The following is a 27,323-nucleotide window of genomic DNA, read 5'->3' on the forward strand; positions in this document are numbered from 1 at the left end:
CTCCAGGTTTGAAATACTATCATAAACTCCAAGAGCTAAGTTCAGTTTGTCTAACAGCCTTTGCCATTCCCCTCATTTCATAGTGGCACCATTCTTGCCTTAGGAAGCTTCCTTCCAGTTCACAATATGAAGGAAGATGAACAGAGAGAACACCCTCACGTCCCTTACCACAGTGGGCACTTTTATTCGTTTTCTATGCTGCATAACAAATTACCAGAAATTTAACAGCTTAAAACAACACATATTATCTCAGTTTTCGTAGGTCAGAAGTCCAGGCACAGCTGAAATGCACCTTGTGTTCTGGGTTTCACCAGGCTGTTATCAAGGTGAGCCAGAGCTGCTAGCCGGGAGTCCTGTTCCAAGCTCACTAACCACTGGCAGAATCTGCTTCCTTGCAACTGTAGTACTGAGGACTTCAGCAACAAGAGCCCACTATTCATTCCGTGGCACATGGCGCTTTCTACAGCATGGCAGCTTGGTTCTTCAAGGCCATAGGAGAGGGTCTCTATATTTCAAGTCTCTGACTCTCTGTTGAAGGATCACACCCACCCAGAATTATCTCCCTTATACTTAACCCAAATCAACTGGTATGGGACGTTAAGGGCATCTGCAAAATCCTTTTACCTTCATCATGTAATACAACTGAATCAAGGCCTTGACTACCTAATCATATTCACAGGTCTGGCCCACACTCAAGGGGAGGAAATTATAGAGAGAGTGTATAACAAGGAACAAGAATCTGGGGCCATCTTACAGGGCTGCCTATTATAGCATCTGCAGGAGCAGCTTTTCTGATGGTGTTCCTGGTGTTCAGACCCTTGGATGGTCCTCCTGCACATTTTACCATGGTTGATCCATGTAAACCAACAGAATGAGCAGAAATTATATGCTACTTCTGAGATTAGGTTATAAAAGACATAGTGGCTTCCAGTGAGTTTCTCTTGCTCTGATCACTCACTCTGGGGAAACTACCCACTACGCTGTGTGAGCAGCCTTGTGGAGAGGTCCACAGGAAACTTCCCACCTACAACCATGTGGATGAGTTTGGTAGCAGTTCTGCCCTGGCCAATACCTTTGTTGCAGCTCCATGACAGACCCTGAGCCAGAACCATCCAGCTAAGCAGCTTCCAGATTCTTGACCCTTAGAAACTCCATGAGATGATAAATGATTGTTATTTTAAACTGCTGAGTTTGGGGATGATTTGTTATGCAGCAGTAGATAAATAATATAAGACCTGTCCTAGGCCTGACTAATCTAGAGTGAAAGATGCCTGTGTCTCCCTTCGCTAAAGTGGGAAAAGCATATGCAGTAGTAGGTAAAGAGCCCACAAAGAGAAGAACAGAGATCAAAGGTAGGTTGGCAGGTGCAAGGGTAGAAAGGGTCCTTTTTAAGCTTCTGGGTAGATCATAGTGTGATATAGTGCCACTTCTGATATTCCAATATCATGAGCCAATACATTCCCCTTTTTTGCCCCTCATTTTTTTTTTTTTTTTTAAGATTTATTTGAGAGAGGGTAGGGACACAGAGGGCAGAGAGAATCCCAAGCACACTCCATGCTGGGCATGCAGCCCAACATGGGACTCTAACCGAGGATCCTGAAATCATGGCCTGAGCTGGACCAAGATTTGGATGCTTAACCAACTATGCTACCCAGTTGCCCCTTTTTTTGCCTTTTGAATTCAGAGACTTCCAAAGTACATTTAGGTCTGCTGAACACATTTTGACCCTCTCTCTATCTCCAACAAGTGTAAATTTATAATGATATGCAATCAGTATATGCAAATCAGCCAAATTCAGTAATTTGTCTTTCTTTCCCCTCTTGATGGCTGTGATTAAGTTGATTTGAATCTGGTTTCTGTCACTTGCAACCAGGAGTTTTGACTCATAAAAGCCCTCTGTAAGATTGGTTCCATGTCTTACTCTGGTCATTACTTTTTAAATGACATCTTTTCCTCCAAGGTCATGTTGGCTGGTCTTAAATCACATGCTAGGTCATAGTTTTTAGGTTCCCTGGAAAATAAGTTTTATGTACTTGTGTTTCTAAGAAAGTTCCTATGGCATTTTTCCCCCCAAGGAAGCCTTATGATGTTGAGAATATAGCAATTTGACTAAATGATCTACATTTATTCCAGGGTAAATTTCTTCTGTAGTATATGGCATTTTTCTTCCTAGCTTAGCTAATCAAACTCTCTGGGTACTGAGCTAACTATTCATGCTGAAGCAGCCCTAGTCATTGTGAAAAGAAACACAATAAACAAATCTCACACAGAAATCAAGCAAAAATTCCGAGTTCTAAGATGCCATTTCTCCATACTTGCTGCTCTCAGCATGAGAGTCTGTAGAGACCCCACACTTAACCCATAATTCTGCCTTCGCCCAATTCTGAATGACAGCAGTGAGTTTAAAGAAACTGGGATAAAGATCCCCTCAGTGAGTCTCCTACCCCTTATGATAATCCTACTTTGATTCTTTTCACCCAACACTACTACTAAAATGACAGATAATGCATGTAAGCTTCATAATCATTAGACAAAGTCTAAGTGCCTCTCCTAACTGCCCTTCCCCACGTAATTCTAAGTTTTACCATTTCCCAGAATAATACAGCACTTGTAAAGTCTAAATTCACCCTCAACATTATTCTTTCTTACCAAATCAATTTAACTTAGGCTGGTGACCATTCACAAAATCACCCTCAGAAAAAACTGAAGTTAAGTAATCCTATTAATGGTGTTTATCCTTTGGTTTAATACATTAAGCATTCAGGGCCTGAGCTTAGGGGAATTGGTATAAATTGAAATCTACATTGTGCCCCCCAAAGAATATTCTCACTCTACCACATCCATTAGTATCAGAGACTGAATCCAGACCACTTAGATTCTAAAACTGTCTTTTGCACTTAAAGCCATGTACCATTGGTCAAATTGCCCAACTCTTCTGTGTTTTACATCTGTAACGTAGGGATAATAGTAATATCCATCTCAGAATCATTGTTGTAAGACCTTAATGATATTTGGAAAACACTTAACATATGACCTGGTACACAGTAATGGTTAAATAGCCAGCAGAAATCACATTGAAATCTGATTGTGTATCTCCCCAATTATCACAGAAGGTACTTCAGCACCATTCAAAAGAGGCATCCCCATCACATCTCATCATTAGTACTCCTTTACCTGCTGTGTAGACGAAATTAAAATGATCCCATACTATTAGTACCCCATATGACTAAAAGAATAAAAAATAACCCATCCTCTTTGCAAGAAGATATTATCCCAGCTGAAAATTATTTCTGTAACATTTTTGCAAATACAAAGTCTGGGTCACAAAAAATAACCAGACACTCAGGGACAAAATAACAATCAAACACAGAAATAACTGAAAATAAAACTCATAAGCACTTCAGATGTTGGAGTTTTAGATATACACTTTAAAATAACTGTGCTTATTTTGTTCAAGGAGACAAGATAGAGAATTTTGGCAGAAAACTAAAAACCATGATAAAGGACCCCACAGAAACTAGAGGAACTGGGAGATAACAACTGAAAATAGCAACAGTTTAATAGATGTAATTTAACAGCTGTGTAGGTAGTCAAAGGATTAGTAGCTTGGATTATTCGTTGGTAACAAAGAATTGTCTGGAATGAAGTAAGGAGAAAAAAAAAGAATAGAAACATTAGGAAAGTAAGAAACAGGATACAGTGAGAAGGCACAATGTAAGTGGAACTTTGGAGGTAAAAAGAGAGTGGGTAAAAAGAATTATTTCAAGACATGCTGAATCAGAATTTTCCAAAACTGTAAGCCATTAATTTATAGACCCAAGAAGCCCAACAAACCCTAAACAGAAAACAACCATGTACCTCATGGTGAAATATTAAAAACCAAAGAAAATCTTACAGTAGTCAGAAGTAACAACAACAACAACAAAGGCATATTGTCTCCAAAATAACAATTAGGCAGACCACCAATTTTAAAACAGAGTTAATAGATGTCAGAAAGGATTAATATCTTCAAAGTGCAGAAAGAAAATACTCCCAAACCAGATGTACAAGTTTAGCAAAAATGTATTTTAAGAAAAATAGGATGAAATAATTTTAAGGCACGAAAAGAATTTGCAACAAATAGATCTGCACTAAAAGAAATACTAAAGGCATGTTTCACAGACAGAAGGAAAATGATACCAGATGGAAACTGAGACTCAGGAAGGAATGATGAGCAATATAAAGGGGAATATGGGACAAACTTAAGTAAATGGACTGACCATGATAATGTTCCAAATACAGACAAAATTAAAGGAAATAATAATGCCTTGAAAGTTTACAGGGGGATAATGGAGTTGACGTATCTAAAAGGAATCTAAGGTTCTTCCACTGTTCATGAAGAAAATAAAGTATCAATTAATACAAGACTTTAAGAACCCCCCCTCAAAAAAAAAAAAAAAAGTTTGTCATACTCTTGTGGTTAACCAGGAAAAGAACTGAAAAAAAAAATGTGTAAGTTCCAAAATAGTATAGGAAAACAAAACAAAACAAATGTGGAATAAAGGCCAGAAAGAAGGACATTTGGAGGAAACAAACAAACATAAAATAGATGGGACAAATAGAAAGTACTGAGTAAGCCTGACTCAAAACAACTCATACTACACACCTACAGTTGTCTGAAATTCTAACAGAGGCAATTCTGAACAGGCAAAACTAAAACGAGGATGCACACTTAAGTAGTACAACTAAAGAAAAGTAGGGAAAGGATGATTATAAAAGTTCAGAAGAGATTTCCTTTGAGGAAAAGAGAGATGGTGGTGATTTGGAGGGGACCTGAAAGTTAGAAGAATGTTCATTGCGTAGCTAACTGATGGGCTTTTGTTTTGTGCTGATTCATTTAACTATATGTATTTTGTCACTTTCTCTGTATTTATTTTATTTCTACAAAAAATAGGGTATAAGGGGCATCGAAATGTGCTGAGATCATATAATCCTCAGAAAGATATGGTTAAATAAAGCACTGAACTGCAGAAATAGTATGCTCTTGTTAGTAATATAAAAGCTTACATACAGGCTTGTATTCACACAGATCATTTTTTAAGACATACAAATAAATTTAATCTAGCCCCTGCCTCTAAGAGGGGAGACTAGGACTCTGGTATTTATAGAACGAAGGGGGTAATTTTCATCCAGATTCTTTTACTGTGACAATAAATCCTGAATTATTATTTTTTTTAATAAAAAGAAATTTCACCAACCTATAAGTCAATTTTGAAAAAACAGGGTTACTATCGGATGAAATCATTATTTTTAAATGAACAACTGCATTTTGAAATCTTAACTTAAACTTGGCATGTATAACCAAGAATTTTAAATCATTGCTAAATTTGTTCAAAAGATGGATCAAATTTTCATAACCTAGAAGGGAAGAAAAGTGGCTTTTATTTTAAACAGACACCCATGAATTGATTGTCTTTCCATTTCCCTCACACAAATGCAGTAGAGGTAGGTATGGATAATTCATTTTCATTTCAACTTGTTTCTAGAATATTGGTATAAGCCTCCATCTGCATTACAATGGAGTGCTACTAAAAATAGGAAACAAACTTAGGGTAAACTGAATGGCTGAATTTAAGAATCTGCCATAAATCATAAAATTGTACTGTAAACTCTTAGTCATATGAAGAGTGAACCATTATCCAATAATGAGGATAATTTGAGTTGCCAGAGTGATTAGAACTAAATGTAAAATACGTTTAGGGAATTCAGCAATAAATAGAAAGATAACATCCATTGTTGAAAAGGTGTGAATAAATGAGCCATCCAGGACTTTTGGGTTAAGACAGCAACCTCAACACATGCTTTTAATTTTGTTTCTTACCTCAAGTCAATAAACATTTAGCAAATGTTTTTCTTAAAAAGAGAAAAATACAAATCAGAAAAAGGAGGGCGGGGAGACAGTAAGGTTTTGGAAACTAGAGATATATGGGCAAGTAAAAACTGACTTGGTAGATCCAAGAAAACTAATCTCCAGCTAGTACTGGTGAAATGTGAAAGCCCACCAATTTATATACAGAGTGCCCAATAAGCACAGGAACTGTCTTTGGAACTGGCGGTAAAAGGAAGAGTAAGAAAAGCTTCAGAAAGCTATTTCTTATAGCCATGCTATGTGGATGGCCTGGACCTTCTCTTAGACTATATATTTGTGCTCCCACCACTTCATCTGCTGAAACCCTACTACCCAGTGTAATGGTATTGGGAGAAGGGGCCCTCATGATGGCATTTGTGCCTTTATGAGAAGAAAATAGCATATTTCTCCCGTTCTACTCCCCACCATCTGGGGATACAATAAGAAAATATCCATCTGCAAACCAGGAACAATACCCTCACCAGACACGGGACCTGCCAGGCCTTTATCTTGGACTTCTCAACCTCCAGGACTATGAGAACTGTTTTCTTTTTGTTGTTTCTTTGTTTAGACCTCCCAGTCTATGCTAATTTGTTATGGGAGCCCAAGCAGACTAAAACACCCTTCCAACAATCAGGTGGGATATCTAGACTGATGACACCATGCACATATTAAGAGATAGAAAAAATTGTATTATGTCATGAGACTTTCTGGGCAGAACAGGAGAGAACCCAGCATGGTCTAGAATTGGCCTGAGTGTCTTGAGAGTGAGAGAAAGTGGCTGTGGTTGTTATCATGGTGAGGGGGTAGAATGATAGGAGAATTCATTCCCAGAATTGTTTGAACGTTCCTCCAGCACCAAAGGAAGGAATGCCCTGGCTTTCTTATCAGCGTGCCTAAATGGAGCGAAGTGGGGAAGATGTAAACTGAGGCTTGAAAGCTCTCAGCAATGATTTTTTAAAATGGAAACAGATTTTCTTAGACTATTTAAGAAGCTAAACCTTGAAGATACCCTCCTCTACCCCATTTTGCTGAGTAATTCCCCCTCCCAACTCTGAAAAAAATCCAGAAGCTTGTTCTTTGGAGAAACTAAAAGCAAGATGTCTGGACTGATGATTCTGGCACACATCAGAATTAGGGTAAAACACAGGATTCTGGGATCAAAAGTACACCTAATGCTTAATAAAAGATCCCCTACTGCCAATCTCCATTACTCTCCAGTGAACTCAGGTGATAAGCATGGCCCATATTTTAAGCTCTCAGAACTTTTAAAGAGCTTTTTATGTCCTTCATACTTAATGTTAAGCAGATGCTCAAATATTATGAGATATCTGAGGAACGCTCCTACCATGGAAGATAAAAATTAAAAATTTTTAAAAATTACTAATTTTCTTCACAAAAAATGGCATCTTGAAGTAGATAAAAAATGCAAAGGTTGGAGGAGAGGGAAATCAACATGACCAAATGAAATAAAATTATCATCGTCCTCAGAGGAATAAGAAAATGCAACATCCATGAAAGAAGAGCAGGAAGCCATTAAAAACTAAGAAAACAGAGAAGAGCTTGGAATTAAGAATATATCAAGTGCAGTCATTCAGAGGGTTAGGAGATGAAGTCTGGGAAGTCTCCTAGAAAGTGGATCAAAAAGACAAAAAGGCAGAAAAATAGGAGAAAAGGAAATAAGAAAATAGGATGTCAACCCCAGAAAAATCTAAGGAAAAAGAAAGAAAGAAAGAAAGAAAGAAAGAAAGAGAGTATAAAACCAAATTGTTCAAGAAAATTCCCCCAGAAAAATAGGACAAGAACTGCTATTACTGGAAAAAAGGTTCACTGAATAGAAGTAGTAGATGAAAATAGGTACACAAAAATATCTAAAATTTCAGATCACCAGCAAAAAGAAGATTCTACCAACTTGCAGAAAGAAAAAGCAGATCAGAAAGGATCAGGGATCAGAACAGCTTCAGACTTTGCAGCAGCATCACTGTCAGGAAAAGGAAAATGGAGTAATATCCAGAAACTTAAAGGAAAGTGACTTGTGACCTATAGTTACTCAATTCGCAAGACTTGTGAGGGTAGAATGCCATTCTCAGACATCGACAGTCTCAAAAAAAAAAAAAAAAAAAAAATGACCATCCATCGTCTTTCTCAAGAAGCTGCTAGAAGTGTGCTCCACCAAAATAAAAGCATAAACCAAGAAAAACGAAGACATGGTACAGGCAATATGAGTTCCAAATGGGATAAGGATGAGGGGATTCCCAGGAGGACAATGAACAGACATCCTGAGACGCTAGCTGGAAACTACATAGGAGCAAAGTGAATCTAGACAGACACACCATAGGATATATGACCATGACCCCCACTGCTTTGGTTTAGTCTTTTTAACAACAACAACAAAAAAAAAAAAAGAAAGAAAGAAAGAACAAAACAACAACAATAAAAAACACCTAGAGGAAGGCCTTGGAGAGCCTGGCTCAGACAGAATGTGGTGTTCTTGACAATTTGCTCATACATGTCCTGCTCTTACCTCCAGATCATGCAGCCTGAAATGCATGTGGACAGTTATTTCACCCCACCAAAGTTTTCTGCTTCCATTTAGTTCTGAGAGCTGCAACAAGGCCATGGTGGGCTCTGAAGCAAAAAAAAGCCAGAGCAGTTCACTTCACTCCCACTGATCATGTTTAGTACCTGTTCACACTTCACAGTTCTTCCAAAGTCATAGACTGTGTTAAGCCTCAGATTCCCTAGAGCTCATGCCTGGCCTCTTCCACTGACTCCACAAAGTCCTTTTGTAAACTCCCAGGAAGCAGACGCCTAAGACCCACAGACGATTGAATTTACCTTGCTCACACAACTAGCTCTGTATTGGTCACCCTGTGGGAGGACAGGTGTGGAAGAGGAATGTTGAGAAGCGGCAAACACAAGAGGGTTTTAAGTTCTATTTCATAAGTTGGGTGGAGGATTTAAATCGTTTTTTTTTAAATTGTTGAGGTTTTTCTAATTAAAAATTGACACTGTGCACATAACATTACATGCAGAAAATAAAGGGAAAAGAAGTTAGCCAACTCATACTTGTAATGGTTGAACTGTAAATTGGAACAGACTTCTTGGGTGGTTTTCTGGCAATGAATAACAAAAATTCTTAAAATTGGGGATGCTTTTTGACCAATTATACCTCTAAAAATACTCTATGAAAAGCTGGACAATGCCCAAAGTACACAGAAAGGCTTTGCTAAATCACAAACTAACAGTTAAAACTTCGGAACCAAAAAGACCCACTCTTGCAGAATTTATTAAAATAACAGGAATATTCATGCCATTGACCATTTTGCAGTCACTAGATATGGTGCATTTGCTGACATGGATAAAGTTCACATTACACTGTAATTTACTTTAAAACACCGAAGCATGGACCATGTGATGTGTGTATGCACTGATTTAATCTACTTCCCAGGGGTAATTAGTTAATATTTGAAGAACCCTGTTCAGTGCGTGTACTCCAGGGGACTGACTGTGCTGTAGAAGCAGCAATGGCAAGCACTTTAATGATAACTAGCTCCAGCAGCACTGGAGGATCTGCTAACTAGGATAAGAGATGCTCAAAATATGTTTACACTGATGAAAACTACTAACACATCTGCTCTTGCATGAACAGGAGTATAAAGAAGCCTAGACCCATAAGAGCCGTTAGCACTAGAATATATCAGTGTTTGCCTTTAAGTCAACTTGTTGAGCAAGGAACTTTGGGTACCTATGAGACAAGTGCTGTAGTACTTCCCCAAGCTTCCATGAACAGGTTTTATGACTCTTAATGGCCACGTACTAAATATCGTATTTGGAATATTTCTGAGAAACTAAAGCCAAGATAGGATTATTGCAGATTTACTGGGGGAATATATCCAGGATGGAAAAGGAGAAGAGGGCTGAACAAGGCAGGGAGAATCTTGAGGTGTTGAGGAAGTCTGGCATTTCCAAAGGAGCCAGGGAAGGAAGGAAGATTAGGTGGGAAGGTTTCAGATTACAACGGGGCTCCAAGAAAATTTTAGCCCATCTGATAGGGAGTTCCTATGCTAAAGTCACCCATCATTGGAGTCACTCATGTTGCAGCAAAGGACCCGCATTAATACCCCCAACCATGCTCAGTGATTGGCTAGGAGCAGCTACGGGAAGTATGATGTCGGTGTAAATGAGGCCATATGTCCAGAGGCACAGCAGCTGGCACTGGCAGTCAGCTACGCTCCCCACAGTAGGAACCTTGATTATTTTCATGACTGCCATACTACGCATTGCAGAATTCAGACAGCAAACCACCTAGAAAAGAATTTTGAGATCATCACCCCCACTGATAATCTAATCACTGGAAACAGAACTAGGAAAGAAAGTATGATAGTCGTAAAATGTCCAAGTTTGCTGAAATTTATTCTTAACAATATAGTTTGAAGTGTGAGGAGGACAGGGGGATGTGTAGAGATAGGATGGTCCTAGCCTTTGTTTTTAAGGTCAATTGCATCCAATGGCAGGATTTTTTTTTTTTTTTTTTTTAAGTATTTTACTAGCTACCACTATATTTCCTTTAGGGACTTCGCCACCTTCCCAACCAGGCCCTAAATCCACTATGAAACCATCTTATCAAGGCCTTTTCCTAAGACCCTATGAATAAGAAATAAACAGGCATTTGGCTATAAGAGGACATAAAGAATAAAAGGACTAGTGTGCCTGGGTGGTTCAATTGGTGAAGCATCTGCCTTCAGCTCAGGTCATGATCCTGGGGTCCTGGGATTGAGCCCCACATCATACTCCTTGTTCGGCAGGGAGTCTTCTTCTTCCTCTACTTCTTCCCACTGCTTGTGCTCTCTCTCTCGCTCTCATGCTCTCTCTCACATTCTCTCTCTCAAATAACTAACTAAATAAAAATCTTTAAAAAAAAAATGGGGCGCCTGGGTGGCTCAGTGGGTTAAGCCGCTGCCTTCGGCTCAGGTCATGATCTCAGGGTCCTGGGATCGAGTCCCGCATCGGGCTCTCTGCTCAGCAGGGAGCCTGCTTCCTCCTCTCTCTCTCTCTCTGCCTGCCTCTCTGCCTACTTGTGATCTCTCTCTGTCAAATAAATAAATAAATAATCTTTAAAAAAAAAAAAAGAAGAAGAAGAAGAAAAGAGCTAATGAACAGAGAGAAAGAGCAAAGTAACAAGGTGTTCAGAGGCCGAAGGACTTTATGCTGTCTTTTGAATGTTGATCTCATGAGTGAGAGAATGAAGAAAAAGAGCGACATGCCACAAAGGGATAGGGAAGTATCTACAAAATGAAGAAATGATAATCAAGGTTGACAAAGTCCCTGAGCAATTCCAGAAACCTTCTGCCATGCAGCAAATTTCCCACATAACTTGGAGTGGTGAGGAGTACAGTTTAATGTGAGGTAGACTGAGGGTCACCGCAACAGACACCTTATTGAAAAATATAAACACACGAAATATATGTGGATAGAAAATATTTGAGAGCATGAATAAAATGTTACTATTGTCTCTTTACGAGACAAAGTTATAATTTTTTAATCTGCATTTTCTAATTTTTTGACAATGAACATGAATAAATATAAAGAAAAAGATACTGGAATAAATAATTTTAGTAATTGCTTATTTCCAGGAATTAGACTGAACATTAGCTAAGTCACTGTTTTCAGCACAGTCTCCAACATAATTGGTCAATTATAACCAAACCAAATCAAACAAAACAAACAACAAAAAAAACCCAACCCTCCATAGAAAGGTCAATCTACCCTATAACCCATGGATGCACTCTGTAGCTAATTCATCCTGGAAGGCATATTTTGTATGCCGTGTTAGTCAAATTAGACTTTTTTTTTTTTTTAAGATTTTATTTATTTGAGAGAGAGAGAGAGAGAGTGAGAGAGCACGAGAGGGGAGAGGGTTAGAGGGAGAAGCAGATTCCCTGCCAAGCTGGGAGCCCAATGGGGGACTACATCCTGTGGTTCCTATGGATCATGACCTGAGCCAAAGGCAGTTGCTTAACAAACTGGGCCACCCAGGTGCTCCCAAATTAGTTCTTTAGTTAAGATATATTTTTTTTCCAGGCCTGATAATAATTGGCTCTTCCCTCTCTGAAAGCCCTGTGACTAGACCCATCTCTGCTTTGTTAGGAGGTCTTAAGAAAAAGATTGCTCCAATAGGGTCTAAATTAAAAACTGACTCTGGTTAAAGCTACCACTTTTCTCAAGAAGCAATCTCCTTGGAGTACAGGCTACCTCACCCTCTCAAGGACAGGATGACAGCATTCTATTGGTAAACTTATGTACTATCATGTAAAACTACTGAAGTACACCTTAATGACTGAGATGTGGAGGTATTTTCTTCTTCCTTCCCTGCCACTCGTACTTCTTCTTGCCAGCTTAATTTCTAAAACCTGTGGCCCCATCTTTAATCATCAACAGCTAGCACTTTAGACCCCTACTAGTTGATAGTGAAGAACAGTTGTAAATGTTAAAAAAATACACCTGGCAGAAAGAATGTCACAGATTCTAACCTCATGCCATATATATCCACTCCTACAGGCTTATGTTCTATTTTTGGATCAAGCTAGATCACTGGAAGATGATGTGTGTTACCACTGGTCACAGTGTCTTCCTATTAAAAACAACAACATCAATAGCAAAAAACACCTCCCCTTCTTCCAGAAGGCACTGTCCTATTCCAGGATACATGATTTGGTGAGAGGAATAGGGGCCAGATTTCAATCTCATGAGAGATCACATGAACAATCACATGAACTAAGTGCCCCAGTGCACTGTCCAGGGTAGCCATGATCTATGCTTAGCAGGCCCTACTTTAGTCTCATGAGAAAATCCTGTCAGCACATTAGGGTTTAGCTCTAAACTTTTACTGTCTTTGAGTCCCTCCAGCCATGTTTGTTGAGGGTCTTATGTAGACCCATGTTTCCCAGCTTCTTGGGTTTCATAGACCAGTTAAAAATTTAAAAAAAAAAAAAAAAAAAAGCTTTTACTTGAAAAAAATAAAACAAAGTATATAATTTACTGAGCACTGTAATTTTAAAATGAAGGCCAATATTTCTCAAGAAATAAAGGCTGTCAAGTAGAGCTACTTACATGGGCATCACCTGCCTTTCCTGTGTGTACTGCCTCCTCCAGGCACATGTGGCTTTCTACAGGATCTCCAGTGCACCCAGCCACTTCTTCTGTTCCCTCAGCTGAACTGGTGCCTACTCATCTTTCAGGTCTCAGCTGGGGAGTCAGGGAAGAATTTAAGCAAACTTAGGAACTTAGAAATTGCTATTCTTTCATCAATTGATTTAAAAGACAATTGGTTATTTATCCATAGGTTTAATATTCATCACGCTTAGGGATGGAGCTTCAGGAGAAGAGCACTCATACCTACATAGCTTCGTCTCTAACACCCGACACAGATCTGACTACATAATATGTGCTTGAATATTTATTGAATGGATTAAACCAATGTCCCTTACAGAATGTCCTCTCTTAGAGATGTGAGTTTGGAACCAGAAGAACTTGATCCTTTTTTTGGAATGTTAAACATTATATAATTTGTTTTCTGCCTTTTCCTGCTTCCGAGAATCTTAGATACAGGCTTATATTCCATCATGGCAACTATGTTGACTCTTCTGGTTGGAATATTTACTCTATTTCCTCTTCCGTATTTTTTCTTATTATTTTACCCTTATTATAAGCTGTTCTAAGCTGTTTCAAATTCCTTTTCAGAAAGACACATGGTGTAAATAAATAAATAAAAGCCTTAGAGTGCAAGAGCTCACCTGCTCCTGAAATAAAATGCTGACATTTCAAATGTTCCTTATTGTAAAGGTTAGATGATTAAATATATTCCTCTTCTGCTACCTCAGATTACCCAAATAAACACCAACTGCATGCAGACCACACAAATAGATCAGGGTTTTGAATGGAGGTGGTTTTAAAAGACAGATATATATTTAAAAACTCAAGAGAAAAGAAAATGCAAGGTATAGCACTCTCATTTAAAAACATACAAGCAACCTTAAGAAAACTACCATGTATACTTTTACTTATGCTTACTATGTGCCCTTTAAAAATAATAAGAAAAGCCAGCTTCCATACTTTCCAAAGATTTTTTTTTTAAAGACTTTATTATTTGACAGAGAGAGAGAGAGGGAAAGAGAGAGAGTGCACAAGCAGAGGGAGTAGCAGGCAGAGGGAGAAGGAGAAGCAGGCTCCCTGCCAAGCAGGGAGCCCTATGTGGGACTCAGTCCCAGGACCCTGGGATCATGGCCCGAGCCGAAGGCACACTCAACTGACTGAGCCACCCAGATGCCCATCCAAAGATTTTTGAGGAGCATTAAGACTCTTTTCTCCCATAAAGATCAGCTTATATAGGTCTGCTCTTAACATTCAAAACTGGAGATTGGTAAGTACCACTTAAAACTGGGCCACATATCAATTAAACTTTTAATTCTGCATTATATTCTAATAAAATAGATTTAACACAAAATGTACGTAGGCTAATACTCCTTAATTGGCTCAATTACTCATATAAAACATATCACCTCTGGTCTCTGGCAGCACTTTATTATCTCAAAAGAAAAACCCTAAGTTTCCAGAAGAGAAAGTTCCTGCCATAAGAGAAACCATCTTATCTAACAGCATGTCTGCACAAGCAGGTTAGCATCCTGGAAGTAGAAAGCCTCTGGGGGTGCTAGCCAGCCTCCTCCTCTCACATGAGATACACTGTAGCAGAAGTTAACAGACTTGCCTAAGGTAACATAGAGGATGAGCAGCAGTTGGACTAAGTGCTTCTCCTGCACCTGTAGCCCCTGCAGGGAAAACTAGCTACCTGGGGGGACCAACAGAAGAAGAGTTGAGTGGCAAAGGAGAGCTTAACAGTCTACAGAAGCAGGCCAACACTTGCCCTGGGCACGTGCTTAAGCTCCAAGAGGCTTTGTAATAGCCTATGTAATTCTATGTAATAGGAGGCTATGTAATAGGAGGCTATATTCTCTTAGTCATATCTGAGGACTTTCAAACAGTCAAGTTTTTGCCTTTGGAACCACACAGAATATATTCAGTGTGCATAGCACTTGGTGGAACACCCACTTCTCAGTTCTGAATTCCAGGTTCTTCTAAGAGCAGGCAGGTAAGAGAGTGCACACGGTGTGCCGCCTTGAATTTTATTTCACACGCTGAGAGCCTCTGATGGAAGGCTTAATGGTAGTACAAAAGCAACATTTTCAACCTGTGTGGGAAAATAAGGGCATTTGTCCTTCTGAAGAGCTGAAAAGTTTTGGCACAGAACCTGGCATCTTTCTTGGTGGCACAGCAACCTCTGTATTCAAGTGAGAAAGGGGAGAAGTCCCAACGAAGAGTGGCAGGCTCCTTTCACAGAGAGGATACCTGAGTCTTGTGATACCAGTAGGTGTTGTAGCAGGAGGCAGGTGAGATAACAGGCTCTGCAGTCAGGCCTCGTTTCTTACTTCCAGCTCCAAAATTTATGAGTTACAGGACTTTGAGAATAGGTTACTTTTTGAGTGGTATCCTCACTGGTAAAATGGAGGTTGGGCATAGCAGTGGATACAAATGGTCTCCTAATCCTCACTACACCTTGATGAAGTAAATGCCTAGCCTCTGTACTCGCTGGTACACATAGTTTTCAAATTCTACTACCCCCTCCTTACCTTCTCTGGTCTTTCCAGATTCTCTCCTAACAGGAGCAAGGAGAAGGGAGTGGTGGGAGTTCCAGGTCTGGACCCACTGCATCTGGCACCAGGACAAACTCCTCCCCTTCTCCTTCCAAAGTCTCTCACGCTCAACAATATTCCTATCCTCTTTACAAATTGAGAAGGATTCAGTTAAAAGGGGAAGGAATCCACAACATGGCTAAAGGCAAGCCTAAGGATGTGGAAGCGGAGGAAATTTTTTTTTTTAAGAGAACAGGGCTAAGATTCATTTTCCTTGTGGTAACAAAAACTAGGTGCTCACAAGAACATGGAAAGTGGCTCCATGGCTGCCCTCCCCCAGCCCTGAATTTTTTTCTCATTCAATCTAGTTCTCAGTGTAGGTATTTTCTTTTCTTTTTTTTTTTTTTTAATATTATTTATTTATTTATTTATTTGACAGAGAGATCACAAGTAGGCAGAGAGGCAGGCAGAGAGAGGAGAGGAGGAAGCAGGCTCCCTGCTGAGCAGAGAGCCCAATGCGGGACTCGATCCCAGGACCCTGAGATCATGACCTGAGCTGAAGGCAGCGGCTTAACCCACTGAGCCACCCAGGCGCCCCCTTTTTTTTTTTTTTAATATTTTTATTTATTTGACAGAGAGAGATCACAAGTAGGCAGAGAGGCAGGAACAGAGAGAGAGGAGGAGGAAGCAGGCTCCCCGCTGAGCAGAGAGCCTGATGCGGGGCTCGATCCCAGGACCCTGAGATCATGACCTGAGCCGAAGGCAGAGGCTTTAACCCCCTGAGCCACCCAGGGGCCCTGGTATTTTCAAGGACACCTTCCCTGAGCATGGGCTTAATACTTGTTAGTACAACAGTTGGCCAATTTGCTAGTAATGTGGGCACAAAGACAAAATTAGTCTGTGTCCCAAGTAGTTCGTGCTTGACTTCTGCCAGGAACACCAAACACTCAGATGAGAACATGATACCCCTCCGTAAAGCCATCCATGGTCCTGCAAGGATAATATTTAAATTGTGTCTTGCAAATTAAGGAAGATTTAGTGGGGACCAGGGGAAAAAAGGAAGGGGCTTTCACAAAGTCATTTTAACCCTGAAAAGAGGTATGGTGAAAGTCATTCCCAAACATCCTAGGCTTCAATTTTTACACAAGTAAATTAGGATTGGTTTGTCTAAAGTCACAGAGATTGGTGTCTATGTGGCAAAGAACCAGACCTTACTCCTAATGAAGTCTTTTGACTAGTGTGGCTGTCCCTTATCCTACACACAGTAGCCTGTATGGATACTTGTTGAGTGCTTAATAAACCTCTTACTCCAGTCATGCTGCGGCAACCAGCTCTGCAAAACCTTCAGCCAGTTGAGTGTAGATGGAGCCTGAAGCACCTTGCCCTGAGACTATCCTGGTGCCTAGAAAGTTTGGAAGTAGAAGTGACAGAGTGGCAGGAATTCTCTCACTGTGTCTCCCTGCATGAATGCATGCACAATCCAGAAATACGAAGGAGGTAATGCCCATGAGGAGACTGCAGGGGGTGATTTAACAGTTCGGGGAGACACTTCCTAATGCTCCTGAGAAGTCCCAAAGGGTGTAACATAGTCACGGGAGGCGGTGACCTCATCAATAGTGCATCACTGTGTTGGCTTTTCTTCTTTCATTCCCAGTTTGACTGCCCTTGAGCTGCAGTTCTGCTGCCTGCCCTAGTCTCCGTTGTAGCCTGCTTTCCCTGAAAGCAGAGCCAAGGATCATCACTCTCAAGGTCTCATCCTTCCACCCTCCCCACGAATGGTTCAAGGATGATTCTTCATGATCTGAAAGTCATTGGGGAACTTTATTTTCGTTTTTGTGATAAAGTGACCTATATTCTGAGTCTCATGGATGACCACTTTAAAAAGTTGCTACACAACTTCAGTATCAATGTTCCTTTGTTTGGCATTAAGTTGTACCATATTGTCCCATGTTGATAAGGACAGGGGCACACTGGTTTTTATCGAAGGAAGACTAAGTGACATACCACATGGACAGTGTCACCAGTAGCTTAATTCTACTTAAATTCTACTTAATTCTGTACTAAAAACTATTTAATACTGAGGATACAAGAGAATTATCCCCCCAAAGGAGAGTTATGTATTATTCAAGTCTGAGAAAAATTGCCTTCATATAATTGTCTCAGTTTCTATTTCTAGTCTTAAATCAGACTTGCATTTCTAATCACCCCAGGTGTTTTCACTCTTAAACTCTTGGGGCTCCACAATCACCCAGTCAAAAGCACAATATCCTCCTTTTTGCGTTAATACCTAACTTTCTAAACCTTAATTTTGTAAGGCCCTCTTTCTACATATTAAAGTTTTGAGTTCTCCAACAACTGTAGGTCCTCTAAGATGTTCCATTGTAGCTTTTTTCATTCTCACCATTACTACTCTGTTAGGAACTGTAATTGAGCTCTGTTCACAGCTTCCATTTAACCACCTCAAAAGATAAAAGAAATGGAGAAAATTGGTCTGAAATATACGTCCTAGGTTAGGAGCCCTAGAAGCAGAGCCAGAGATGGGGATTCTTATGTGACTGATTTTTCTGAGGGCGCACTTTTAAGAAAAAGCTGTGAGGAAGTGAAGGAATAGGACAAAGAAGGAAAAGAAGCCAAGCAAAGATGGGCTGACAGCTCTGGTGCCTGATGGATGGCACAGGAAGCACTGGAGCGTGAATGGCACCACAGACTTGTTCATCCTTGAGGCAAAAAGAGTCAATGGTCTGTAATCTCAGATTAGTCAGTTGTTGGTGATGGGCCATCCCAGGTGGGATGACTTGGCCCCCAGGCATCTTTGGGCAGGGGCAATTCTCTGGATAAGAGTGTATCCTGAGCCATCAGTGGCCAACACTCCTAGAGCTGAGGGTTGGGTGCATCTCCGTGAAAAAGGATCTGTGTAGGACATCAACCGGGGCTACTGTGCAAACTGACACCTGTACATTGATAGAACTAGGAAGGTCCAGCCAGGAAACAGTAACAACCATAGGTCTTTCATAAAGAAGTAATTACAGGATTTGGCTACATGGGTGATGGGAGAGGTGGGAAGCAACAGGTGTGAATAAGACAGTCAGTAAGTAGCAGTAACAAAAAGCTGCTACCACCTCCTAAAGCTGGAGGGACAATGAAAGGTGATACAGCCTGGGCTCTCTGGGAGTGCTAGAGCTCTGAAGGGATGCAGAGAGGACACCTCAGGAAGTAAGGATGGGGTATAACCTGGCTTCTCCTCACCCCTCCCCTCCAGTCTTCTAGCTATCTGCCTGTGCTTCCTCGGCCAAACCTATAAAGAATCAGAGGGAAAGGAGGCTGTGGAAATACAGCTTCTTGTGATGCAAAGTAGGGGAAGGGCAGAAAGAGAACAGGAGCGATGAACAGGTACTGACCTTGCTACAGTGTGCCTGCGCATTTCTGTTCATACCAAGCAAGATATACACCTACCAAAACAGCTGTATGTCATCCATTTTCCTTGATATTATAAAAAATAAACTAGGGGACACAGACATTCCCTTAGACTAAAATAGAGGTAATGATATTTATGCCTGATTTAGTTTATGCAATCAAAGGTATACCATGGGTTGTTGTCTTAGCTCAGTTCCTAGTTTTCAAGCTATGGAAGAGAACAAAGTTAAAAGCTACACTCCTCCTAATGCCCATTCCCAGACCCAAATTATATCCAGGCAAAGGGATAAGAAAAAAAAAATTGGAGGATTTTTTAAAGTAACTAAGAATTGAGCTCTATTCTATTAATAATTTTGGCATAGGTTGACTGGGCAGGACTCCCCTTTGCTTGAATTTCCATTTTCTCTTTCATATATCTGGGTAAATACTTAATATTTGATATTACTTGATATTTTCAAAAATTTAATCATCACCTGAAGTGTTTCACCATGGACTAAATAACAATTAAACATTAACCATAAATCCAAATTTAGTGGGAACATTTGCATATGTTTTTAATTATTTGTCAGTTTGTGTCAGTACTTGGGACTACTCAAGAGACAGTTTGCACAATGGCTGCCCCTAGGGGCTTAACCAAGAGATTACAGTCTTATTAAGAAACAAGACCATCTTCCCAGGTGGTGTTCTCTACCACTTGCAGATCAAGTAACTGGCGGGGTGGGGGGGGCGGGTATCAAACAAACATACAGATTGGCTAAGAGTGGAACAATATTCCAAGTACATATAAATTCAGACCACACATATATTTCCATTTAGTAAACTGAAGAAAATAAATAGCATTCCGTAAGCGTTCTCAACTCTAGGTTTCTGTAAAACAAGCTGAAAGATCTATAAGCTATATATAACCCACTACCACACCCAGAGTTCATTATGGTGAATGGTAAAATCTTGTGGAAGAAACTGGATTTATGTCTGCACACATTAGCACAAAGTACCCAAAATTTGTTTAAAAATTCACTATATAGGTTAAATGTTGTATTAAAATAAAAGTTTCTGGGCGCCTGGGTGGCTCAGTGGGTTAAGCCGCTGCCTTCGGCTCGGGTCATGATCTCAGGGTCCTGGGATTGAGTCCCGCATCGGGCTCTCTGCTCAGCAGGGAGCCTGCTTCCTCCTCTCTCTCTCTCTGCCTGCCTCTATGCCTACTTGTGATCTCTCTCTGTCAAATAAATAAATAAAATCTTTAAAAAATAAATAAATAAAATAAAATAAAATAAAATAAAATAAAATAAAAGTTTCTGCCTTCAAAGAAGTTATATACCAGGGGCAAATGACAGAGTCAAATATTTAGAATATACCAAGAACACACATCTTCCTCAAATCCAATTTTTCAATGGTCTTTGAAGCTTTCAAATCAGTCTTAAGATGCACTAGGGAGGCATCCAGTTTTATATCTGCTGAGATGAGAAATCAAATCCATAATCATAATACATATGTAAATCCAATGCTCACTGCCGGTATGGATGTGGGATGCAGTTAATTTTCAGCAATTAACAACCTTTGGGAATCAAAATTCAGACCATTACACTATAAACTTTCTCTTGATAATCCAAATGAGTTACTCTAACTTGCCAAAAATTTTCAAAAAAAATTATTAAGCCTGCTGATTTTTTCTAATAAAAGGGGAAAAATAATCCATTGACTCCAGCAGAATATGATTGATGATAATAACACAAGTATATTAACTGACAATTTAACAAGTTTTACATTCTTTATTTTTCCCCTGAAAGCAATTTTAAAAATATGTAACTATTTTTTATCCATGTAAGACTTATTTCTTCCCATAAATATCAAAATTGGAAATAAAATAATATCTTTTATTAATTAGCTTACAATTGCTCTCTTAAATATATTTGCTCCAGCCTAGGTAAATGTGAGTGGTATGGGAATATACATTTGGGAAGTGATAGAAAAGGGAAAGAAAGTGCTAATTTTAAACAAAAGTGCTAGTATAATCAAAAAGACACAGGCATCAACTTCAAAGAGTCCCTAAAGGCCAAAACTGGACATTTTAAGCAGCAAAACAAATATATTATTGGATTAAAACCCCAAATATTTTTTTCTTTTCCTTTTTCTTTTTTTATCATGATAAGCATAGCTCAAATGCCTGTCCTTTATTTCGCATTCCCCCACCTCCCCTCTGGTAACCATCATGTAGTTAACTACATAACCATCTATGTAGTTAAGAGTTTGTTTTTGGGGGCGCCTGGGTGGCTCAGTGGGTTAAAGCCTCTGCCTTCAGCTCAGGTCATGATCCCAGGAGCCTGGGATCGAGTCCCACATCGGGCTCTCTGCTCAGCAGGGAGCCTGCTTCCTCCTCTCTCTCTCTCTCTCTCTCTCTCTCTGCCTGTCTCTCTGCCTGCTTGTGATCTCTGTCTGTCAAATAAATAAATAAAATCTTTAAAAAAAAAAATAGTTTGTTTCTTGGCTTGTCTTTTTTTCCCCTTTACTCATTTATTTTGTTTCTTAAATTCCACAAATGAGTGAGAGACCATTGTATTTGTCTTTCTCTGACTTAGTTGGTTCAACATTATATTCTCTTCCTCCATCCATGTCATTGCAAATGGCAAGATTTCATTCTTTTTTATGGCTGAATATTATTCCATTATAAATATATAGCACATCTTCTTGATCCATTCATGTATCAATGGACACGGGTTGCTTCCATAGTTTGGCTATTATAAACAATGCTGGAATAAACATAGGGATGCATATATCCCTTTGAATTAGTGTTTTCCTAGTCTTTGAGTAAATACTCAGTAGTACAATTCCTAGATTGTAGAGTAATTCTATTTTGAAACCCAAGATATTTTTTAAAATCCATATATCCATAAATGGTTGAATAAATAGTTTTTTCCTTAACAACAACACCAAAAATGACCCAGAATAACATAGGCATACCACCCCCTTACCTTGAGTATGCAGTGGACTTAGTCACTTACTTCTGACAAATAGGTTATGAAAAGGGGGAGCATAGTAACTTTACAGTGGAAAAACCTTAGCTTAACTAAGTGATCATGGTCATCATTATATCATGTACCCCTGGTATAATGGCAAGGGAATTTCACTTGTGTAGTGTTCTGCCACAACATTCACGACCACAGTCTAATCAGGAGAGAAACAACAAAGCCAAGTTGAAAGATATCAGATGATTATACCTCAAGACTGTCAAGGTCACAAAGAAATAAGAAAAAACAAACTGTCACAGATTAGAAAAGACTATGAGAATATAAGTATTAAATGCAATGATGTATTCTGGGTTGAATGGAATTATGGAATAGAAAACAAAAATTAGTGGAAAACCAATGACATTCACATAAAATTTGCAGTTTAGTTAATGGTACTTTACCATTGTGAATTTCTTAGTTTGGATCAATGAACCATAGTTATGTAAGATGTTGACACAGGGAAAACTAGGTGGAAGTAATCAGGAGCTTTCTAATATTCTTGCAACTTTTCTATAACTAAAATTATTCCAAAACAAAAATTCTTTAATTACAACCAAATGAAAAAATATAGTATACACAAACATGTACAATGCAGAAAAACAGTCCTTTAAGGGAAATTTATAGTCAAAAATATTTATACTGAAAATGAATAAATGTTAAAATTTATGAAGTATAAAATCTAAGAAGTTAGAAATAAGGAAAACAACAGTGGAGATAAATGAAATAGAAAACACAAAAGAAGGGGTTAAAGTAAAAAACTGATCGGTAAGACTAAAGAAATTGACAATAGATAAACTTCGGGCAAAATTCAGTGAGAAAGTACTATAAAAGTGGCATAACTATAAATACAGCATAGATTTGCTAATATTAGCAACTTTCTTCAAACAGACTTGAGAAGTTTTCTAGGTATCTTGCTTTTACAAAACTCACATACAGCAGGCCTAGATAGTTTTCTAGATGAAGTCTACCAAACTTCTAGGACAGAATCACTTCCTTATTAAAACCAGGCAAAGACAGCATAAGGACAAAAGATAATCAACCAATTTTACCCAGGAAAATAAATCTAAAAATCAAGACAAAATGTTAGTAAACCAAATCTAATAATGTTTAAACAAACAATATACCACGACTGTGCTACTCCTGTCCTCCAAGAAGCAGACATCAAGATGGTATAATAAGTGCAAGGGATTTGTTGAGGGAAATTCTTTAGAAGAATAAAGGAGAATAAAGTAGGCAGAAGTCAGTAGGAACCCTTTCAGACTTGTGAAAGGAAAGGGAGAAAAGAGGAAATGAAGTAAAAAGAACCTCAGACACAGTGCAGTTCTAAGAGAGTTTTGGCAAGACCACCGGAGAGTCCTTAGCCTGTCACCCTTTAGAGAATCCCATGAACCTCAGGAATGAGCCTGCCTTAGTTTCACCATTATGGTCCGTCATCAGTTAAGTAAATAATGACTGAGCATTGGGTGAGTTCAATCTTGGCCTTTAGTGAATGTGCACATAACGGAAAGATGGTGATTAATTCTGAGGGTGCAGTTGGGGCTGTCAATCAACCATGCTCTGCACAGCAGGAGATCCTTAACCCTGTCACAGTGACCAAGTTGGGTTTTCTTCAGGAATCCCAAAGTTTTACTATTAGGAAGATCTATAAATGTGACTTACAGCATGTGTTAGACCTAAATCTATGTATCTCTTCAGATTCCCTGGCCACAGATGCTTCACAGACTTTACCATCACTATTAATACCTGATTAGACATTCGTCCTAATTAGCACCAGTCCCTTCTCTTTAGTCATCATTGCAGAACTGAGCCACCCGACCACACACCTGGATGTCTGACATCTAATACTTCTGGGCTTGAATGGAACACTATACTGCAAGGCTTGGGATCCAGCATCCTTAGCAGCCATCAAAGAGACTAGACAATGGAACTTGGATATACAAGTTTACTTCCTGGGAGATAAACTTCAACCACTAGGGACCAGCGGATCTGGGCAGATAAATTCCTCCCATGTACTACTGCTTGGAGACACAGTTCCCTATGCAGCCCATTCAAAAGAGTTGCCGGTGCTGAGTAAATCCAACTACCAAGAGAACTGCTCTGTTTTTGGCTACTCATAAAGCAGAAGCCAGCATGGTAAGCCATCCCTTCACAAACTTTCCCACCTTTCCTTGCCTCACTTCCGTTTTCCTTCTCTCTTACCACACTGGGTTTGTATATCCCAAATAAAGCCTCAGCATTTTAATCCTTTCTTCAGGTTCAGTTTCCTAGAGAACCCAGGTTAAGACAATATATTAAGTGGATTAAAGTGGAAAATCCAATAATCTGAACACAAGAAAAAATGATATACAAAATAATTTAAAAAACTCATTACATGAGTAAATGACTTTTTAAAATATGATACAGCACATATCTGAAAAACCTGGAGCAAATATGATATTAAATGGGAAAACAGAAATACTCTTTACAAAATCAGTTATATAGGAAGGATGCAGAATCAGGCAGGGACTGAGTAGAAAATGTGACAATATATTGGATAGCTGAGAATAGTTTACTAATGTGGTTATTTGCTAAGTGATGGGCAGGGTTAAGAGAAACTAACAAGGACTATGTTATACCTCCAAGGATAGCAACAGGGAAGAGAATCCTCATTATCCTGAGCTAAAAGAGAAATTTACCAGATCTATAGAGAGCAGCTATCTGTAGGACATGAACTGTGGCCTTTAATAGAGGGGATACAGCCAGCCTTCAGTGACCATGTAGACATGCGGTTGTATTCACAGAATCTTAGAAGTAAAGTTTTCCCTAATATACATGTAGTTGGGTTGACCAGTATCCACCCAAAATTCATGTCTACCTAGAACCTCAGAATATAACCTGAAATAGGGTCTTTGCAGATGTAATTAAGGATCAAAATAAAATAGCATAGATGAAGCTGTGCCCTAAATCCAATGAGACAGAAGATGCTACATAGACACACAAGAAGGTGGCCACAGGAAGATGGAGGCATAGACTGGAATGATGCACCCACAAGCCAAGGAATGCCAGCAGTCATCAGAAGCTGTAAGAATCAAGGAAGGATTCTCCCTTAGACCCTTCAAAGGGAGTTTGGCCTTGGTGATATCTTGTTTTAGTCTTCTAGCCTGCAAAATTGTGAGAACAAACTCTTGTTTTAAGCCATCATGTTTGTAGCACTTTGTTATGGGAGCCCTAGGAAACCAATATACTACCCAGATTTGAAAAGGAGTCATTTCTCTCTCTCTCTCTCTCTCTTTTTTTTTTTTTTTTTTTTTTTTTTTTGCCTTAATGGGGGACTAGTAGGAAAGAAATGGGAACATAAACAATAAAGTTGACTCTACAATGAAAGTAGAGCTTATACAACTGTACCTTGAACTGGGAGCAATCTTTCAAAGCCTCCTGATATATTCCCCTTTAGAGAACTACACATGTGTGCATGCAAATACACACACACACACACACACACACACACACACCCCAACTGGTATAAATACTAGGACAGAATATTCATTAGGCTCAAAAAAAAAAAAAAAAAAAAAAGAGAGAGAGACTTCAACGCAGTTATCTATCAGAAACTATACAAAGCCAGTGCCCAACTCTGGCCAGTAATTCAGGCTAAGAAAATGAGGATGGTAGCATTGGAGGTTGTGTTAGTGGTCATCGGTCACAGATACCATGGGAGCAGAAAAAAAATCAACCATCACGTACATACTATGTCAGAGCAATTTGACTATTTAGTCACTAGTTGAGCAAAATAAAGAAATGACAAGCTAAATATATACTAAATGTACATTAAATATACAATATATACGTAGTCCTAAAAGGGATGGGGTATGCAGCAATAGCATGCAAATGACTAAAAAGTAAAAATAAAGTCCAGCCTAGAATAAAATAGTTAAAAAAAATAAAGTATTTTCTTGTATTAAATCCATACCTTCTAGAAAGTAAACCTCAGGACATGTGTACAATAAAATAAGTATGTAGAAACAAGAAAAATCCAAGAATATGATGAAAATGTGACTAAGGAAACAAACCACACATTAAAATTTCTTGAGAGAAGCAATAACAATACGGAGTTAGCTAAGTATAGAAGAGATACCACTGAAAGCCAATTACCATATATTTTTTAAAACCCTATATTTTTCTGTGTGTCTCTTTTATTACTCACAAAGAATACTTCAGATACTTCTAGTCACCAAGTCTGTGAGTTTTTTCCCCCCACACCAAGCACTTGTTCAACACTGGTTGAGTGTTCAACACTGGTTGAATATTCTACTATGTAACTCAATGTTGATATTATTTACTTGGAGATAGAGATAGAGTCAGATCCCCCAGGTTAAAAGTTCAGTTCCACAAGACTGATCCCTCCCCCACTCCTGCCACCTCATATGCCAATCACAACTAGTAGGTCTCCACCTACTAGTTGGCTATAAATTGGAGGTCCCTGTGACTTCCTACACCTTAGATTCAACTATTGCTAAAACAGCTCACAGAACTCAGGGAAACATGTTTACCAGTTTCTCAAACTGGTATATACTGTTTCTCAAACAGTATGTTAAAGGATATAGATGAACAGATAGATGAAGAGATAGATACATAGGGTAATGTGTGGGAGGGTCCTGAGAGTTGGGGTGTGTCACCCTTCTGATACATAGGGTGTATCGGTTCATTTTTTTTTGTTAGTGACCATGCAGTACATCATTAGTTTTTGGTGTAGTGTTCCAAGACTCATTGTTGCATATAACACTCAGTGCTCATTGCAATACCCATCACTGGGCTAACCCATCAACCCATCCCTCTCCCCTCTGAGACCTTCAGTTTGTTTCCCAGAGTCCATAGTTTCTCATGGTTCATTTCCTCCTCTGGTTTGCCCCACTTCATTTTTCCCTTCCTTCGCATAATGTCCTCATTCCTTATGTTCCACATATAAGTGGAACCATTATGATAATTGTCTTTCTCTGTTTGACTTATTTCACTTAGCATAATCCCCTCCAGTTCCATCCATGTTGATGCAAGTGATGGGTATTTATCCTTTCTGAAGACTGAATAATATTCCATTGTATATATAAACCACACCTTTGTCAATTCATCTGTTGAAGTTTATCAGCTTTTTGAACCCAAGTTTTGGGAATTTGTTGGGATTTTGGGATTGGGATTTTGTTGAGGCTTCATCACACATGCATGATCAATCAATTCCATTTCCAGTCTCTCTTCTCTAGAGAAGGCACAGTGGAACTGAAAATACCAAGCTTCTAATCATGGCTTGGTCTTTCTGGTAACCAGTGCCACCCAGAAGCCTAGTCAGAATCCCTC

The 27,323-nt window shown here is 39.1% G+C and overlaps 1 protein-coding gene across 10 annotated transcripts in view; it reads right to left on the bottom strand.

Annotated features, from left to right (window-relative positions):
* The window catches only part of HHLA2 (HHLA2 member of B7 family), a 139,774-nt gene that overhangs the window by 33,005 nt on the left and 79,446 nt on the right, over positions 1 to 27,323 (bottom strand). For 2 of the 10 annotated variants that reach the window (XM_059164228.1, XM_059164222.1), the window contains exon 2: positions 13,001 to 13,135. The exons of 6 other annotated variants lie outside the window; for them this stretch is intronic. The gene's annotated coding sequence lies outside the window, so the exon portion shown is untranslated. Of the gene's footprint in view, positions 1 to 7,937; positions 7,989 to 13,000; positions 13,136 to 27,323 lie in introns of all 10 variants that reach the window. 2 more of the 10 variants (XM_059164225.1, XM_059164226.1) reach the window with 2 other exon arrangements.

This window comes from Mustela lutreola, chromosome 2 (assembly GCF_030435805.1).
Source record: "Mustela lutreola isolate mMusLut2 chromosome 2, mMusLut2.pri, whole genome shotgun sequence".
In the NCBI taxonomy this organism is placed as follows: Eukaryota; Metazoa; Chordata; class Mammalia; order Carnivora; family Mustelidae; genus Mustela; species Mustela lutreola.